Raw genomic sequence first — 15,909 nt, 5'->3', positions numbered from 1 at the left:
CACCATAGACGAATGCCCAAGATATCAAGCCATTTGAGTAAAACACCAAATAATTGGGATTCTGAAGATGTGGCTTTCTATTGCCATGAAATGCATAAGATCCTCTCTCACTCTCCCTATTATACACCTATGTATTTTTAAAGGACTTCAATAAAGCATGTTTTAATTATCCAAATATGTGGATAATTAATGAGGAACACAAAAGCAGATAGCAGATAACAGATAAGCTTTGAAGAATATAATGGGGTTTTACAGAGCTGCTATGTATCCTGGTCCACTTATTATTATATATAATAGATATATTTAGATTATGAATATCTACCCCATGGCTAAACATCATCATCATTTATTTATATAGGGCCAGCAACTTGTGCAGCGCTTCGCAATAAATTTAAACAAACAATGATTTTAAAAAGTTTAACAAACAAGGGTATACAGAGTAACAATAGGGTCAGAGGGCCCTGCTCTCAAGAGCTTACAATCTACAGGGGTTAAGGCTACATTGAAACAAAAGGAATGTGGATACTGATTGGTGACTCATGATACGTATATAAATGTCTGATCAGTTTAGATACATTGAAAATGCTGATGAACTGATGAAAGGAGAAGAGAGGCGAAGATCAGAGGCAGATCGTAGGATGGGAGATGTAGGGATTAGAGCTGAGATATAGGGAGGGGCTTTATTAGTAAGGGCCTTATATGTCAGTGTTAGTAATTTGAATTCAATTCTAGAGGAGATTGGGAGCCAGAAGAAGATATGCATAGGGAAGTGATAGGTGTGGAAGCGTGAGATAGATGAATGAGCAACTATGCACGTCAGCAGAGCAGGGAGCAGTGGTGGCTGGGGGCACTGGTTTACCAGATTTACCAGTGGAGGGCAACAATACAAAATGTTCTAATTACTCTGATATACTTTTATTTTTTGGTATTATTCCTGCCCAAATTTTGTGTACTAAGTCACACCAAATGGCCAGATCAGTGGTCATTTTAGCAGGGGGTTGCACTGGAGGCATTTATTACTGTTTCAGCTATTCCCTTTGATTGTGTCCAAACCATAATCATCTCTTATATTTTTTCTTGTAGCCACCCAAGACCCAAACTGTGAACCTTGATATAACAATGATGCACGGCTGATTCAACCTGCATAGGAAACCAACCCTCCCATCACATTCTAATGCTACACCTTATGTCTGATGTTCTTATACTGAAGAATCTCTGTTGCATAATAAAGGTAATGTTGTTTTTTACAGTTTCAAATATTTTAGTTTATATGCTGACTGCTCTTAGTTGGCATTCATGTTAAAATTAAGGTAATAAGCATTCATTTAAACTATAGGGTAGATAGCTTTTAAAGAATACTGTATAATAAATACTATTTTGTTTGCATTTTTTTAAAAGTCAAATCTCAAAAGAGGAATTGGTTTGACATGGAAAAGGGAAGAATTTCTATTCCTTTGATGACTGACAATCTAGCACTGTGTCATGTCTATTTTTCCTCTGACTTGGAGATTTCTTATGATCATTTTCATACATAAAGGAAAAGCAAGGCATAAACTATCAGCTCAGCAAAGTTATGAAAAAGCTTGCCTCTGTTATACCGTACACAAGCAGGACCAAGCGAGGCAAAGAGAGAGAGGGAGGGAGGGAGAGTGACAGAGAACGGAAAGCTGTAACATGAGGGATTTTCGGATTTCTGCCTGCTCAGTTTTATTTACTAGGTTCTACACCGCTCTAAAATATTCAACATGTTTTTAAAAGTGCCACTGAAGTGTAATGACAGATATTAGACTCACATCGTTAGATGCATATCCTGAGACTGTCCCAGTGCTTTTACATATGTGCAGCTTACATTTTACAGTTTAATTAACTCGAAGCATGTGATCTCTCATGGTATGTGACATTCCTTTTCCAGCCTGAGATTCAGCAGACTGCCTAATGTTTTATTATAGTCGAGGATAGGCCCAAGGCACTTTTCGGGTAATGTTCTTAATGGATTGCTTTTTAAAAGGATTTCATACAATGTTATTTCCATAACTGCTACTGTATGTGAAAGAAATATGGACTGAAGTGTGGCTGGGATATTCTTTAGCAGAATAGTGTTGAATCCTAAAGAATATAGGGCTAACTTATTGTACAAACAGTTTTAAACATGTCAAAACTTAAAGGAACACTAAAAACAAAATATCAAATACTTTTTAACCTGTTATAAATTTTTGTCAAAACACATTTTTCGAAAGTGTTATTTAGCCTATATTTATTTTAAGTTTTTGTGCAATGATTTTCACTCACTGCTTTTATCTGTTTTATGGAACTGCAAATTGTGTGACATTGCTTTCTGTCTTGTAATTATCAAAAGACTATTTGTAGAATAAATACAGGAAGAAAAAACTCACATGGCACATGGGAACAAACCAGTAAAACTGCAGTAGCCTATAAGGCAGTTAGAATGGAATATGAACAACTGAGACTGTAAACTTCACCTTATCTTAGCCCCAGAAAAGCAGAACAACATTGATTCACACAGCAGTTTTAGAAAATGCCTTTGGCATTTGACAGAATCCACAGATTGCCAGTCCAGGCCTGATCACCCCTATCTGCCCTATAACTTGTGCCTAAGTCCAACAAGCAAGTTAGGGAGTGGCAGAGCATTCAGGTCACAATAGGACTCTGTCCTTACTGCCTACCAGGTAGGGGCAGCAGTGGTCTGACCTTGGTGCTCTCTGCACCTTGGGCTACATTGTTGATATGCAGGTGATATTATGTCCATGTGGGTGATAATATTGGGATTCAGCACATGTAAAAAAATCCAACTTTCTGACCTTAAAACTTTGCATCATAGGAAACTTTAATCTCTCTGTACAATGAAACCCACCTCAGTGCTTTATTATCGTAACATTATTATTAATATTATTATTAGCATTTATTTATAAAGCACCAACATATTCCGCAGCGCTGTACAATAAGTGGCTTTCATACATTGGACATACAGAGTAACATATAAAGCAATCAATAACCGATACAAGAGGTGAAGAGAGCCCTGCCCAAAAGAGCTTACAATCTATACTGTATGTATTTTTTCTCCCTACCTCATATTTTCCAACGGTTATGCTTCAACATGAGGTTACTTTCCTAATGTTTATGTATTTTGCAACTGGATTTAAGATGACGTGGAGAGAAAAACAAAAAAGAAAATTCAGCATGTATCCTCCTATCATGGAGGAAAGTAACGTCAAATAGTTTGCCTCAGGCTTCCTTCAAAAGATTGCAGCAGAAAAGGTTTCAGCAGTGAGCCAAGAAAAAGGCCAAGGTAGTTTCTTAGGAAATTTAGTGTAATGATTGGTTTACTTTTTATACATGCTTAATAGTGTATATAGGCAGTGAATACAGTTTGTTCTGAATTATCATAGTATAAAATAGTATAATAGTAAGGGGCAGCAAAAGAGAAAGGTTCTATGTGGGAAACAGGAGTAAAAGTGAGTGATCATACTGAGAGGAAGGGAGGAGTTGGCCGGGAATGTATGGGGACACAAGAAAAGATCTTGATTTAGTAAAGCTCAGAGTAATGAAGGGCTTTGTAAGTTATTCTTTGCTAAATGGGAAGCCATAATAAGGAATTTAGCATTGATGGGGTCTGTTCTTATTAAGGTGAGAGGAGGGTGATTGTAGAAGCAGAGTTTATCGACATTACCATTGAAATTCTTATTTGCTCAAGGTCCCCATTCTAAAATAGCTAGTGAGGCCAAAGTGATGGATTTGGCAATATTGAGTATGATAAAAAAAATGTAATGGTCGTGTTGGCATGATCAGAGAAAGAGTTAGGGCCCATACTCAAGAATGTTCCCCCAATTGCGTTTGTTGGCAGATATCCACTTTCATGTGTAGCCACGAGTTAAAGATGTTTTAAGCACAGATGCTGATTCTCTGTAAGCGTTTTTCAACTTTCCGAGAATACACTATGGGTCAGATTTATCAAAACACGAGTTCGAATCTCGAATGGGAAAAATTCGGATTGGAAATATCACGAAAATGTGTACGAAAAAAATCGTATTAGTCACGATAATATTGTATTGGCGATCCACGGAATTTTTGTACTGAACCATTGTAAACAGCGGCAGAGCTGCCGTGCGAAAAAGTTGCGCGAGTGCGAAAAAATCGCTGAGAATACGCTCGGAGCGTTCACATGAACGCTCCGAGCGTTCGGGTCTTGGTAAATCTCCCCCTATGTGTAGCATCAGCCTTAAAGATTACTGACAGACAATGTGATGCGTTAATAATAAACATGCTATGAGTAATAATGCAGTCAAAATATAGCACTCCTGCACTATTTTACAACAGTGACAAAATTACATATATGATTCATCTAAGTTCAAGGCTAATAAATGCTGAAAGAATTCAAGATCACTGGCCAATGTGGCTACACAAACCCCTGGCTAAACTGGCCACTACAAGCCCAGCTTTACTCATTTAGCTGCTTTATAAATGAACAAATCAGATAGGAGAACCAGTTGTTCAGTCAGTCTCATCATATTTGCTTCACCTGTGAGTTTGCAGTTTCCAGGAGATTTTGCCAACTTGATGTGGATAGCAAATTTTTGCCATTTCCTGACAGCCAGGGCAAGCAGGAAAAGTGATTGGATGGGGCTGGCATTTTAGTGGGCAGGAGATTGCTGTGCACAAGTCATGCAGCCATTTCTGTTCTCAGTGCCTGTGCCAAGCAGTAGAGATCTCCTACTTGGCTTAGGTTTTTCAAACAGATAATAATTAATATAGACTGTAGGGGGAAAAGATGCATTTGCAATTGCATGTGTGCAAACATCTATAGTAGTAAATGAGCCCTATCTTCTACCCACCCCCCTCAACTTATGCCAGTGCATTTTCAGTTTTTTTCTTTTGCTGGTGACATCTGAAGTGGATTTTTGAATGAACCATACAGCCACTGCAACGTGGGCAGATTGCAACAGTGGTGCTATTGTATCATGATGAAAGTTTAATCATAATATATTAAGTGATAATGGGAGGACATGTAGATACTTGTACATACTTTAATAAAATGCTAAGAGCATATTGTGAAACATCATATCATGGGGAAGAATAAGTGCAGTAGATGGCACTGCTTGACCACAGTGGTAGGCAGGTGTTATTGTTTATCTGGTGCTTTGCCTTCCTTAATAAAACATCAGTTTTTTCATGATAGTGGGGAACACGGAATGCTTATAGCGAGTTAGTAATACCATCTAATTACAGTAACCCATATAAAACAAAAATATAAAGATAGGATGTAATGTAGTAAGATGTCAATAATTAAATGTAATTAAGTTCAGACATATTAACTGTGATATTGCTAAATTTTCTTTTATGGCCTTGTTTATTTTAATACAGCACTACAATTGTATACAATGTAAAGTGTATAATCAAAGTATGGTTAATAAAGATATGGGGAAATTTACAGTCTTAGTGAGTAATTTAAACAAAATGTGCTAACCTGTAGAAACAGATAGCTTTGTCTAAGGGGGGCATTTATTAATGCACAAACGCTCCGAGCGTTCGCTTGAACGCTCCAAGCGTATTTCGTGTGACAATTTTGTACCTTGCGACAAATTCATATTGTCGCGCCGAGTACGAAAGTTTCGATTCATTCAAGCTTCGTTATCGTGACTTTCCTTGGGCCAGTTTGGAGCTGCAGAATGCCATTGATTCCCATGGGAGGCTTCCAACATCATGCACAGAAGGATCAAAGTCGGAAAGGTTCGGTACGAAAATTTTTGGATCGCCAATACGATATTATCGTGACTAATACGATTTTTAGTTAGCATTTTCATGATATTTGCGATCTTCAGAAGTTATTGTATCCAATATTCGAACTCGTGATTTGATGAATGTATCCCTAAGTGAAGAAAACAGATATCTGAGTTGCTGCTTTTGACAGTTGGTCCAGCGCAACTTTTCCAAATGTTACAAACCCTTTGCCATGGTCAGAAGTGTTTAATATATGAATGGAACCCTCCTGCTTTTAGGTTCCTAAGAATACACGTACTAAAAAAGCATCTCATGCTTATGTAAGGGAATATGTCACATATCTGGGTACAATATACAGTTGTCAGCAGTTCAGGCTGAGGGTGACGTGGCAAGTACAGGATGCCATGGTTATGCCTGCTGCATTGTTGTCATTGTAGCACATGTGTGGGAGGCAATAAATCTTCTGTTATTTACTGCTACTGAAGAATTATGAATCTGAGCAGCCAAGCCATGGACAACAAATAAGAAAACTGTGTTTTAAAATCAACAACTTGTAAAATAATATTTAACTTTAGACCAGAACTATTGTTCAGTGTTATAAATGTGTTCTGCATAGGTTAGCTAGAACAATGTCAAGTTAATTGTTAAGCCACAGTCCAATTTAAAATCCAATCTAACCATCACAATAATGTAACTAATGATATACCTATTTGTCAAACAAACTATAAAGTGAGATAAAAACTATGTCTTGATGCTAATGTGTTTGTATTTTATTGTCTTACCTCCCAGTTACAATATACTTGCCCATAAGATATATTTATATATAATGCCTACCCTACTGTGTGTTTGACTGTGGGCAGCAACTGATGAAAATGAATCCAAAAGGTAAAACAAATAAAACATACTTAAAGAGATACTTAGGCACATTCGCTTACCTAGACACAATCTGCAAAGTGCATTTTTAAGAGCAATCACCATGTTTTTTCCCCTGAATGCACCATTTTCCACAGATTTCCATATACAAATGGTGATACTGTTAATGCAATTGCATGCCTATCGCAGTTGTGTCCGATTCCCCAAAAGGGAAGTAACTGTGCATGCTCTTTGCCACAAATCTGACGAAGTTGCATCAAATGTTTTTGAAGTCTGTCTTGCATTATTTCCAGTGTTCAGTGTGTGAGTGACATGGGTGCCCTGTTCTTTTGGCTGAGCTTACCCTTGATCTACCTACTAGGGAGAAAGTGGCAGTAGCCCTAGGGTTCCCCCACGTCAATAGGCATAGCATCTCATAGGGAAGTGGCTCTGAGTGCAACCATATGGAAGTGCAACTCACTGTGCTTGCAAGTGAGCCCCATCATCTGTTATTAGGTCTTTAAAGGAACAGTTCAGTGTAAAAAGGAAACTGGGTAAAATGGATAGACTTTGCAAAATAAAAAATATTTCTAATATAGTTAGTTAGGGAAAAATTTAATCTACTAAGGCTGGAGTGAGCAGATGTCTAACATAATAGCCAGAACACTAGTTCCTGCTTTCAGCTCTCTAACCTCTTACTTAGTCAGTGACTTTAGGGGGGCCACATGGGACATAACTGTTCAGTAATTTGCGAGCACGCAGGTCAGATTCAAATGTAAACTAACTGAACAGTTATGGCCCATATGCGCCCCCCTACTGCTAACAGCTTAGAGAGCTGAAAGCAGGAAGTAGAGTTTTGGCCCTCTCCAGCCTTCATAGATTACATTTTTGTAGTAATGACCAGCATTATCACTTGGTATCTGACCCCATGTTCAGTAAGGTCTGCTCATTCTATAGAAATTCAAGTGCAAATTTTAACTAGAAATAACATAACTTAAATCATTATATGAAGTAAAATACTAGCTCGTAATACACAGCATCACAGCATAACAAGATTTTACAAGTAGTATAAATGCTTTATAAGAAGCAGCAAACAGCAATAAACCCACCACATAAGAGTACTGTACTATGTTATACAAGCGCAGTGATAATGTTGCAGCTGTTTTGGAGTAGAGATGACTACAACGTTTAAGACTTTAAAATAAGACATTTGGGAATGGGGCAGTGAGAAATATTGTGAAAGAGATGCTGTTTAGGGACATAGGCATCCTACGGACTGCATGATTGGCATGTGTAAAAAAATATACAAACTGGGATCAATATTAAACACTGTATATATTATCAATAATGCAAGAAGCTTGATTGTAAAATTGAGCATGCTAGAGTTAATGGCACTGGATGAGCAATATCATGCTATTGGTATTGATAAAACATGTGTAATGAGTTACATGACTGAGCAGTCGGTTCTAAAGGCTATACCATATTTCAGAGGGACAGGTTCATTTGAAATAGGGGGTGGTGCCTGTATGTTTAAGTGCAAATTTTTAAAAGGTGGAACACATGTGAGTAGCATTTTTTAAAGATCACATGAAATTACTGGAAATCACTTTCATACGATTGGTGTCTGCCAACTATTTCATGTTTAGAACATCCTCCAAATTATTTTAGGACTTTATCCTACAATTTCAGTCTGAATGTTAGTTTTAGATTGTTGCATTTAAACATATCATCGGTATCCGAACATTTGTCGGAAGAAGACAAAAATTTAAATGTGTATGGCCAGCTTTAGTTTTAGGCACGCCATTATTTCTGATTGTTCAGTCTGCTTCTCATTTGGTATGGTACCAATGACCAAAGTTGGTGTAATTTTAACCTTACCTACCTATAAAATTATATATTTTACATTACCTAATGGCATACTATCAGGTATGTAAAACATATGCCAAGTGCTTTTTATACATATCGTAAAACTCAGAAGTGACTTCTAATATCTTTATATTTTACAACAGGAGATACATTGTTTTGTATAATACAGTGTATAATATGATGGCATGGCTAAGCACTGTTTATAAGGATATCGTAGCTAAGGATATAATTAATATAATGGATATTCATGGCTGGCTAGTGCTCTATAAAACAATATACAAATAGGAATTCCGAAGATTTATTACTATTATGTGACCCATCTATTATCATTTTTGACTTATGCAACTCTACATACATTGTATTTATTCACTGAGAATTGCCACAAACTTTTAAATATATAGTAGAGCTTGCAACAATTACAGCTACTGGCTTATAGTCAATGGCTTTCTGCATGTCCACAAGTACCTGGAGTGATTTAATGTGTAGCGGAAGTTTATTTTTGGCTGCCCCATAGTCAGTGCATAACTAGATGTTACTGGGCCCCAACCCAAATTCAATTTAGGGCCCCTGAAACATTGACCTATTCTACCAAGCTATATTAAAATTGCTAATTAATTAGGGCCTTACTGGGTCCCCTACACTCCAGGGCTTCCCTGCAGCTGCAGGGTCTGCTTCCTCTGTAGTTATGCCCCTGTAGGGTTTCCATTACTGTTTCAGGGGGCCCCTTTCAGGACCTGAGGCTTCTGAGGAAAATTTTTAACAGCAAGAGCCAGTTTGACAGTAGTGATGACAGCAGCTGCAAAGTACATTGTTTAATATTTATTAAATGGAACTTTGTAGCTGTGACTTTGAAAAAAAAAATAATTTTATTTAATTCTCTTTACAACATCTTTACACTGTTTTATATAATTTATATTATACATGTTGGAACAGTCCCAGACTCATCATCCTTAGGTTATAACTCTGTAGTGTAGCTTGATTTCGGGTGCATGGTGCCAGTTGCCATAGAATACTATTTTACTAACTTGTAGATTTGTTTGTGTAGCTTCTGTATACTTCTCACTCCTGCCAATTAAATGGTTTTTCTTTAGTCCAGGTGGTAAACTGGCACTGTGACTACACCAGTAAAACTTACAGCGTGAAGAGTGATTTCCTATCATGCACACTTAGCTCTTCTTACTTAAGGGGGTCCTGTTATAGCTTGGCAGTTTATTTGCTAAGTATATTTTAATATATTTTCCTTTAGTTAAAAAAAATGCGCTAAAGTCTTTGCCATTTCCTAAAGTTTTGGCTCGAAGAGGTGTGGATGAACTTGTCATTAAGAAAAATAAGTCACTTCATGCATGCTATAGCATTGCTGGATATCTTTTCCAGCTAAGCATTTAAGGATTGTAAAGCTCATTTATAAAAAAAAAAATCAGCTCATGCAAGAAATAGTGTTAACATTCTAAAGGTAATGGTTCAAACACTGAGTTTTCAAGTAGCCCAAACAATGCCAACATTGTCAACATGTTAGGCGGACAAACCAACATTCCATATTTTAAATGCGCAATGTATCAAATAAAACTTCTTGTAAAATTGAGAAAAGACACATGTCCATCAAGTTCAGCCTATATACTGTATAACCTGCCTAACTGCTAGTTGATCCAGAGGGAACCAAAAAAAACGCTTTTGAAGCCTCTCTAATTTCTTCAGAGGGGAAAAATTTCTTCCTGACTCTAACATGGCAATCGGACCAGTCCCTGGATCAACTTGTACTAAGAGCTATCATCCATAACCCTGTATTCCCTCACTTGCTAAAAGGCAAGTATCTAATGTATCAGCCAGTATGGCTGGTTCAGGGAGAGAATTCCACAACTTCACAGCTCCCACTGTAAAAAATCCTTTCCAAATATTTAGATGGAACCTCCTTTCTTCTAATCAGAATGGATGCCCTTGTGTCAGTTGGAAGAACCTACTGGCAAATAAAGCATTAAAGAGATTATTATATGATCCCCTTATATATTGATACATAATTTCCCACTTTAAGCACCTCTTCTCTAGCATAAACATACCAACTTGCCCAGTCATTCTTTATAACTGAGGATTTCCATGCTCTTTATCAGCGTAGTTGCCCTTCTTTGGACACTCTTTGAGCCCTGGTGACCAAAACCATACAGCATATTCTACATGGTGCCTTACCAGTACTCTGTAAAGTAGAAGAATTACCCCCTACTCCTCCCTCCTAATAACTAGTGAGTAGTATCACCTTGTACAATGTAAATGTTTTTTTACCTTGACATTTTTTATAACATTCACCCATGTTTATAACAATTTATAGTGATTAGCAACCATTGAGGGGTGCCCAATATTTGGTACCACCAGGTGATTTTAGCTTTTCTAATACTTTAAAAAAAATATTCTTCCTTTTTAGAGAAGACTGTTTTCTGAAGAACATATGGAAGAACTCAAGCACTTTGCACCTTTTGTTCTGATTTATCAGCAAACTAGGGGTTCTCCAGTGGACGCGAACATGCTACAGACCTGCAGCTCTGCCAAAAGCAAACATCACTGTATAGAGAAAAGGGTACAACTTTTTGAGCTCCAGTCCAGAATGAAAAAGAGTTGTGCCTCAGGGTGCAAGAGAAAAAGTGCAAAAAAGCACATTTTTTGCATTTAGCACCTTAGCCAATTCTCAGTTCCAGAGATTTTATTTTTAGTTGTTGCTCCCGATCACCCCAACTGCTTTGTCTGCAATATACAGGGTAGCTGGTGAAACTGTCTCATAGCTGTGAATGAAAGAGAATTGCCTTTAGCTAAATAGGTGTGTATGGGGGGGGGGGGGGGTAGAAGTATCAAAGCTCTCTTTCACTTGCAGAGTTATCTCCTAGTGAGGACTGGTATAAAGTAGTGTATTCTTCAGTACTCACACTTAACAGACATATAATAGGTGTATATTTATCATGCTGTGTAAAAAGTGGAGTAAAACATTACCAGTGATGTTGCTCAAAGCAGCCAATCAGGTACTTTGCTTTAGTTTTCTAACTGTTGGAATCTAATTGCTGATTGGTTGCCCTGGGCAACATCACCAGTAATTCTTTACTCCACTTTTTACACAGCATGATAAATATAACTGTGGTGTCTTCTAACTCAAAAGGTGACACATAAAAACAATATTTATGACCCTTTGGCTGTTGCTGAGAAGGGAGGAGTACTATAGGTATGGGACATATTATCCTGAATGGTCAGGGCCTGGGGTTTTCCAGGTTTTCTCCATAGGATTCTTTTGCCTACAATAAGGATTCATTATAATTTATCTGGGATAAACTACAAGGCACTGTTTTAAAGTTACAGAGAAAAAAACATGTTTTAAAATTTTGAATCATTTGCTTCAAATATATTCTATGGGAGATGGCCTTCCCATATTTCAGAGCTTTCTGGCTAATTGGTTTCCGAATAATGGATTCCATATTGAAACATTTACCAGTAGAACTATAAGAACTTACTCAAAATGTTACTTAGACTATTCTAGTAGTGACTAGTCAGACAAATAACACAGTGGCACCTTTCTGTCTACCATAATTTACGTATAATGCTCCAGACCTGGGGTTTTCTGAAAATTAGTCTTTCCGTAATTTGGATCCCCATACCTTAAGGGGCACATTAATTAAAGTACGACAGGTCCGAATACAAAAAAAAAAGTATTTTTTTTAAAGGTTACAACTTTTGCGTATCTTCTGCGACTATTTCGTACATTTGTGCGACGTTTTCGTACTTTGTGACAAAAAGCGAGAGTATAAAAGTTTCGGATTCATTCAAGCTTCGGTATCGTGACTTTCCTTGGGCCAGGTTGGAGCTGCAGAGTGCCAATGAACCCTATGGGAGGCTTCCAAAATCATGCACAGAAGGATCAAAATCAGAAAGGTTTTCCTGCAGTTTACGATCATTCATATACGAAAAAAATCATACTTTTCGGACATTATACGATAAGATACGATTTTTTAGTATTTCAAAATACAAATTTTCCGTACTTTAAAAAGCACAATACAAAAAAATTGTATTTAATACGATATCTTTGTATCGTGCTTTTTAAAGGTACGAAAATTGTACTTTGAAAAATCTGCTTCTAAGTCTACCAAAAACACATATAAATATTAATTAAACCCAAAAGGATTGTTTTGACTACAATAAGGATTAATTATATCTTAGCTGAGATCAAGTTCAAGGTACTGTGTTATTATTACAGGAAAAAGCGAATTATTTTTTAAAATTTCAATTATTTGATTGTAATGGCGTCTATGGGAGATGACCTTCCTTGGCAGTTTCTGGATAACAGGTTTACGGATAACAAAACCCATACCTGTACAATAGTTTGTTTTTTTCAGTGAAACAAAACAGATAATAACTGTGAATATTGATATCATAAGTAATTCATGTAAAGTACTTGGGCTTAGAACTGCATCTATGGCAATTATGAGCATTTCATGCCAGGCTAGGGGAACCAGCCATTATTTGTGTATGTGATTCTATTTAACAGGGACTTCTACAGAAGCAGAATCCATAGTTCGTGCTGATGAGCTGTGATGAGATCAAAACATGCTACTCAATTGGGTTGGTAAGACGGCTCTTTAGTTTAGTCCTATGTGTATGCTCTTTTATCTGTTCTTCAGACTTTACAGAACTATCAGACCTACGGGCACTAATTTGATATTTGTCTCCTCCCACAATTCCCAGCTGCATGTTCAAATCCTGTATTCTATGCTTTCTTTGTGGAAATATAGTCTGTAACTGCCCGAGAGTGTGCAAATACCTTTCTTTTTTAACGAAGGTCTCTTACTTTATAAATGGAGTTTTAATACAAGGATAAGGAATGCGAGCACTGACAAAGTGGAGGAAATGTACTATACAGCTGCCAGGCTGAGCGCTGCTTGTTTAAGGAATTCATTGTGTTTGACCAGAAGGTTATGTTTTCCATTAATTGCAACAGTTTCCAAATACTTCTGACTTTCTCAATATGTCATACACACTCATGTTCAAAGGGGGCGGAAACCATCAAAATCCTCATTACTTCCTTTGATGCTAAGCGACTAGGCAGCCAACTACATAATCCTGGATGCTGTCGGGAATGTAATTCCTTTTTGTGGGACTTATTAAGTAAACTATTACAGCTCTCCAATACATTAGGGTATGAATGCAATAAAAGTTACATAGCTTCTGCCTTCCTACTGCCAATTTCACTTTTATGAAGAGGTATAATGTATGGGTGTATTAAAAGCTATCTTGGGTTTTCCAACAAGCTAGAGAGCAGATTTAACTCTTTTCATTGGTTCCAGAGAGGCTGTCAGGAGAGGGCTTTAGCAAAGATTCCAGCACTTCCCTCTGCTGGAATAGCGTGGAGATTTTTATAAAGTAAACTCTTATATGATGCAATGAGATTAGGCAAATGACACAGTAAATATAAGATTCCAGCATATCATCAAGGGATACAAAAGATATATTTCTCATTACAGAACAGAATGATCATGTGGAGCAGTGGCTCTATGACAGGCCGTATATATATTCCTAGACTCCAGTCACATGGAGCATTTTCTCCACTTCTCTCCGCCTGCAGTTTTCTATCAGGTGGAGAGAAGCAGATCCATTCTAATATGCTTCAGTGTTCTATTTTTCTCTAGGGTCAAAGGGGTAAGACTGAAAATTAGAACTTTGCAGTTACATTTACAATTGATATTATTATTATTAGTCCTTAGCTCTATAGTGTTGACACAGACCTTACTTTATAGAGATTATACATTATTCACATCAGACCCTGCCCCAGTGGAACAACAGACTAAGGTCCCAGTTTCCTTAGGAGTCTATTATCTTACCTGTATGTTGAACATTAGGAAAACAAACAATGCCTTGGCCAGGTCAAAATCAAACTTAGAACCCCAGAGCTGCTCTAAACTGTATTACTAAGCACTGAGCCATAATCAGGATTTACAGATGAAGAGGTGCAGAAAAGTTGCGATCAATCATGTGAAACTGTTTTATGGTTTACATTGTGATTATATGGATTGCAAGACTTCTCATTATGCTTATGTGCGCATTTGGTGGGAATGGGCCTTGGTTTGTGTGGATTATATACAGGACAGGTATATACAGATTAAGAGGAGGAAGACTAGATTAATGCTTGCACTGGGGCACAAAGTTTTATTTCTATATGCACATAATTCTGTGTATCCTAATAAAGAAGAAGCAGGTATTTACCAGCATGGCAGCCTGGACTATGGCGAAGCTCCAGTGGGTACAAAGAATTAGACATTCTACTGCAAAAGACAAAATAAATTCATTATACTTCACATGTAAAGGGGCAAGCTGACTCTCATTGGGAATGTGTTTTTTATCTTAAAGGACATCTATACCCCCATAATGAATACTTAGCCAACAGTTTATAGCTTATATTTTTTCCACTTTGGTAAGATTCTTTAATGGCTACTTATTGTCCATTTACATCTTTTAGCTTGGGCCACCATTTTGTGATGGTCTGTGTGCTCACTCAGAGCTCAGGAAATAATACAGCTCTAACTTTAACTGGTAGATGTGTGGAAGCAAAGACAGAAGTTTGTCCGCTTATGTGACCTAACATGTATGTGTTTCCTTGGATTGATAGTATGTGCCATGAATCATTTGATCCCAGTGTTCAGCCCTTAGTATTAAAATGGCAGTTTTCTATTTAGGATTACCCAATGTCACATACTACTAAAAAAGTATACTTTTATTAAAATGATTTATTAGGGGTCATTTAGGGGTTTTCCTTTAACCCTACATAACGGCCCATGAGCCATGGCAGTGGAAGAGTGTGCCGGTGTAGTTAAATACTACTATCACCCCAGAGGAGAAGCCTAGAAGTTAGCTCACCCTTCTACAGATGCAAAACTGACAATCCATAAATCATAAACACTTCAGTCACTTTACATTCTAATTTAGCTAAGTGACATACATAACATCATTTATACCCATTATCGTTTGGAAGACTTTGGGATTTCAAACTTGTAGATTATATACTGCTGAAGAATTTTAAATACCTGTCGTTGTTGTTTAAGACTCTTTCATTAGTTTTCAATCAGATGTCTCTATTTCTCGATATAAACCGGTTACACAAGTTCTTAAGGGAGAAGCAGTTTGGGAATGTGTAAATTATATAGAAAAGTAGGCCTACTTTGATTAATCCAGATCATTCCAATTAGCTGAAAAAAAATCATCCAATGGGACAGTGCTAATTACAAGACATGGTGTATCATGAGATGCTTTGATAGTTCTCATTTGCTTTTATGCTGCACTGAGATGCCCAATCTGCTGCCTCCAGCGTCTTTTGAATGGTAAAGTTCCCCCCCTGCAGCCACTTCCCATTAAATAGAAGGAGAAGCCCTCTGTCTGTGGCCAAAGCAATCATTCCTGAATGATCCCTACCTGACGGTACCAGCGACAAACAGA

General features: G+C 37.3%; 1 protein-coding gene across 2 annotated transcripts in view; it reads left to right on the top strand.

Annotated features, from left to right (window-relative positions):
• bnc2 (basonuclin 2) overlaps window positions 1–15,909 on the top strand; it is a 322,056-nt gene that overhangs the window by 54,548 nt on the left and 251,599 nt on the right. For both annotated transcript variants that reach the window (XM_031890396.1, XM_018097765.2), the window contains exon 2: window positions 1,084–1,231. The gene's annotated coding sequence lies outside the window, so the exon portion shown is untranslated. The remainder of the gene's footprint in view (window positions 1–1,083; window positions 1,232–15,909) is intronic.

This window comes from Xenopus tropicalis, chromosome 1 (assembly GCF_000004195.4).
Source record: "Xenopus tropicalis strain Nigerian chromosome 1, UCB_Xtro_10.0, whole genome shotgun sequence".
Lineage (NCBI taxonomy): Eukaryota > Metazoa > Chordata > Amphibia > Anura > Pipidae > Xenopus > Xenopus tropicalis.
Note: the sequence above shows the minus strand (reverse complement) of the source record. Positions and strands in the feature narration are given on the sequence as shown.